The sequence below is a fragment of the Chenopodium album genome, chromosome 17, assembly GCF_948465745.1.
Source record: "Chenopodium album chromosome 17, dcCheAlbu1.1, whole genome shotgun sequence".
Taxonomy (NCBI): domain Eukaryota; kingdom Viridiplantae; phylum Streptophyta; class Magnoliopsida; order Caryophyllales; family Amaranthaceae; genus Chenopodium; species Chenopodium album.
Window position 1 is genome coordinate 37891334 of NC_137850.1, and position 4703 is coordinate 37896036.

General features: G+C 34.6%; 1 long non-coding RNA gene across 1 annotated transcript; it reads left to right on the forward strand.

The window, feature by feature from the left end:
- The first annotated feature begins 846 nt into the window (after positions 1-846).
- LOC145587906 (uncharacterized) lies at positions 847-4101 on the forward strand. The gene is made up of 3 exons (XR_014101484.1): positions 847-970; positions 2286-2324; positions 4019-4101. It is a non-coding gene; the product is annotated as an uncharacterized LOC145587906 (long non-coding RNA).
- The last annotated feature ends 602 nt before the right edge of the window (positions 4102-4703 follow it).

Here is a 4703-nt window from a genome sequence, read left to right on the forward strand (position 1 = left end):
GTTGGGATTATTTTCGGCGGACGAGGCAAAGTTCAGATTAATGGGAGCAATTTTTCCTAATTTCTTTTGTTTTTTTTTTAATAAAGTGTTTGAAGTATTACTAATTTGGAATGTAATGTTGAATATTGAAGAGTATATAAAGAATAATATGTGTCTCTTTGTTTTTGAGTTTGGATCGATACAATTTTGTATTTTGCATTTAATTAAATACATTTATGTGGAAGAATAGAACATAAATAATTGGTAGTTAAGATGGTAAGGCATGTGGTGTTTCCTCCAAAGGAAACGTGTCAACTAAACAAAAACTTCCTAAAAAGGAATGTGTGTCAACTAAAAAGAAACGGAGGTAGTATATAAATTTGAAACTAACAAAAGTTAACACACTTTCCATTTCACAAGATAACAATAACATCGTATAATTTCCAAGAAAACTTATTTTATGGAAATTCAAATTTAATAAAATCTATCTTGAATGAAGATTAAAGAAGAGAATGATATTTGTTGACGTTACATTCACTAAGAGAGGAAAAGGAAATGACATTTAAAATTGCCCATTCAATTAAATCATAAGCCAAAGCCACCAAGGATGCCGCCAAGCTGATCAACATTTTTGTCTTCTTAAGAGTTTCATCTAACAGTGGTCTTACAGTTCCTTCCTATAAGTCTCTCTTTTCATATAACCAATAGGATAGCCTAAGGGTTGTTTGCAAGGCTGCTATGTAATTAGAATCACCGGACTGAAAACTTAGTTGTAAAGTAGAGACAACCAACTGGATCAAGACAAAGTAGCATCTTGAGTTATCCTTCTGACATCGACTCAAATTAATTGATTTTCTGTTGCCTGGTAAATGTTTGTCTTGATTTTGCAACACTCTTATGCCACTTCTACTTATAGGCATTATGTGTAGCCGACTCTATTGGCAAGCATCTTAATGGGGTTTCGACAAGCAGAGCTGATATGATTATTTCAGTATGTCTTTTGGTTGAGATCTTCCTTAACTTTTATGTCTATTAACAGCAATTTTATTCTTCACTTGCTGCTGCAATACATGTCTAGTTCCTGCGTATCTTTCCTTTGATAGTAAATATAGTTATTTGTTATGGTACGTTGATTAATGGTTAGAATAACTACCCCTGTTATTTGCAACATTTTCTTTCGGGTGTCAAACTTTGGAAATTTTGACTATAGCTCTCAAATGTACTTGTAATATAGTAATCAAACTAGTTAAAGAATTTGTTATGGTACGTTGATTAATGGTTAGAAATTTTGACTATAGCTCTCAAATCTTAATGTAGTAATATACATAGTTAAAGAATTGGTAATCAAAGTTGAGCATTAAAAACCGTGAAAAGGCAAGCAAACTAGTAATTAAGCGGAGGAAGTATTTGTTTTATCCAATAATCACCATGATGGTGTTAGTTTGTTACTTGGTTTTCTTTGGCAGTTGGTAACGATGTAATAAATCAAGAAAAGATTCATTAAAAAAAAATTGGACAGTGAAATTAAGACAAGGGGTACCTCATTAAACGTTGGACCACAGGTCTATATTTCCATCAAGTGTTAAATATCCTGGATTTTGTTTGGCTATAGCGGTTCCAGAATGTTCTGTGAAAATATCACGATGAGTTCCTTAAAAAGCTTTCGATTGGTACCATGAACCTCAAGACTTTCTACTTGAAAATTATTGGAATCTGTACCCCTAGGCCCTAGGGTAGTGTTTAACATACGTTACTTTCACAGTTGGATTAATACAATTTAGTTCACTGTATAGTTGTTGAAAAATGCTTCAGTGAAGGGCTGTGAAGCATTAATTTAGGGAAGAACTCTGTTTTATCTTCTAAAAAACAGGGTGTAAAGCATAAATAACAACTGTTACTAGTTTGTTGGCAGATCACAATTTTATGCTGGTGCCACTTATTATAGGAATTGAATGTTTTTTAGATGTGTATTTTTTTTTCTTTCCGGGTATCTTAATCTGACCAAAGATAATATCAGTTTGTTTGGCTAACTTAGAAAGCTATTAGTTGATGACTTGATGATTATTTAGAAACTTTATCAAAGAATTTCATTGTGACTTGGTTAGGGACAGGCATGATAAAAGTAGGATTTATGTAGAAGACTGAGTGTTTCACACATAATGGCGTAGAAAGTTGATAGCACTACACATTTTTTTTTTTTTTTTTTTTTTTTGAAGGATGATAGCACCACACATTAGGCAGTTGAATGTTTTCATTTTATTGAGTGCAATGGATGAACTATTTATGCTTTCATCGTTTGTTTACAGGTTCTTAAAAAGCAAGCGGGACTGAAAATGCAAGACTATGTAATCATTCTCTTCACTACTACCCTTGTGCTTCATGCTGCAGCTCTAAAGTGTCTTAGTCTCATATTTAGTCTTTCATCTTTTTAAATTCTTTTTCATGTTCACTCTCTTTTTTTTTTAAAAAAAAATAAGGTTGGGGTAAGGCTAAATATATCTTCAACCAACCATAGCTCAGTCAGGATCCATACTGCATCCATAAAATTCTCAATTATAAATTATACTTCGTATGATATAGTTGGATGATGAATGGTGGGTTGCAGGATAATATTGTTAAGATGATGTCAATCAGAATGGAGAATATAATATCCTGTTATATAATTATAAAAAATTATCTTATAATTATCTTGTCAATGGTGCATTATGTTTCAAGAACATGCAGTGTCCCAAAACATAATTCATTGCATATTGTGAAAAGATATTGTGCCTACTTCAATTTGCATTTATGTTAATCTGATCAATTAGTGATGTTGGACATGAGTATATGCCCAGGTATTAGACTCGATTATATTAGGGAAACTATGCATGTTTTTATTTGTATACAGGAAATGTCCAGTGTTTATATCCATATCAGAGTGTCGAGTATCAAACATTGGTACTAGTGGTTTAATGTAGAGCCATGATAAATAGTTCTACATCACTGTTCATTGGCTTCAGCAACTTTTTTTAAGAGTATAAGTTCTATATTAACTGATTACTTAGTATTAGGGTCTTCTTCAATTGGTTAGTTCAATGGAGAATTTTGTTCCATGCATTGAACAACTGTCAGCAGCGTCTTTGAATTGGTCTATCTGCTTTTTTGATGGAGTAGAATGGATAGTAAAGAAAGGAAAAGTTTTCTTTCATTAGGTAGGAATCTGTAGGAAAGGAATATTCAGAAAATCTATTTCAATACAAATTAAACCGAACAACCTAAAGCACTGTTTCCCTTCGTTTCCTTTATGATCATCTCCAAATGCCAAAAAGCTCTAGGTTATCAGCAATATGTATATTTGAAAAGATTACAATGTGTCTTTAGTTTTCTGGATTCTTGCAAGGGAGTGTAGGACTTCTTAGATCCTCTCCTCCATTAGGAAATGTAGCCTAAAAGCCTATACGTCCGTTGAGCAGCTGATCTTCAAGTCAGAAGCATTTCCGGAAGCACCATGCTCATACTATATGTACACAAGACTCGAACTATATTTACACAAGACTCATGAACTACCGAAGAGACTTGTTAAAAGTTTTATATTTTTTAACAAATAGTATCAATCCCATTGTATGATTAGAAAACCACTAGACTAACAAGGATCAGAGAAAAGTCAAAAACAGGGTGTTAGTCAAATAAATAACCCATTTTAACTCATACTGTTAAAAAACTGTTTTATGCTTGCTCATCAGTGACAGTGGATACAGAACAATGGGCACATGATGTCCAATTTAATTGTTTCTAAATTTGTACAAGCCATTGTTCCGTTTTAAAGAACATACATGATGCTAATATATTAGCTTCATGTACCTGATGATTAATGTATTACTGATTTTACTATGTGCTGGTTGTGGAACTCATTTCCAAGCTAGAGTCTGGTACTCTGGTTACTCTGGATATAGTTTTGTTATAATTCATTTTTGTTTTTTTTAACTGTTGTAAGTTCATGGTAATTGTAACTTGTTCATCTCTGTATGTGCTATATGCTAATGTAACTTCTTTTTTGTAGAGTGTTTTTCTTAATGTTGTTAGTGGAGTATCTCTCACTGAAACTGCAGGAGATCTTGCTGTGGCAGCGACAATTTGCAGCAGGCATGTTTTCTTTTTCGGAAATTTCATGAAATGCCCCTGAGTAATTTTTTTATTCACCAAATACCCATCAAAACTTTCAAATTCACCATATACCCTTCAATTTAATAAAATTGTCACCATATGCCCAAATGACTAACGGATGTCAGCTCCGTTTGTCATTAGGGTTTAGTACGCCACGTGGTAGTATCTTATTGGTTGTCTTTTCAATTAATTAAATTAAATTTAAAACAATTATTTATTTAACTTTTTTATAAAAAAAAATAACAACCCCAACCCCAACCCCACCCAAACCACCAGCACAATACCACCACCACCAACCTGCCTTGAACCACCAAGCCTGCAACTCAGCCCAGCTACCTCGCGCCGGCGACTCTGCCCAGCCATCTAGTGCCGGCGACTCTACCCTGCCACCTCGCGTCGGCGACGTTGCCCAACCACCCTTCCCCCGATTTGCAAATCTCCCTCGGAAATCCCTCCCTTTCCTTGACCACCGTCGACATCCAAATCCCCTCCTCGCGTCAGCGATATCGCCCCTCCCCGTGCCACCAAACCCAAATGTCCCTCCCCCTGCCATCTCCAACCGATGAACCACCACGTCGAAT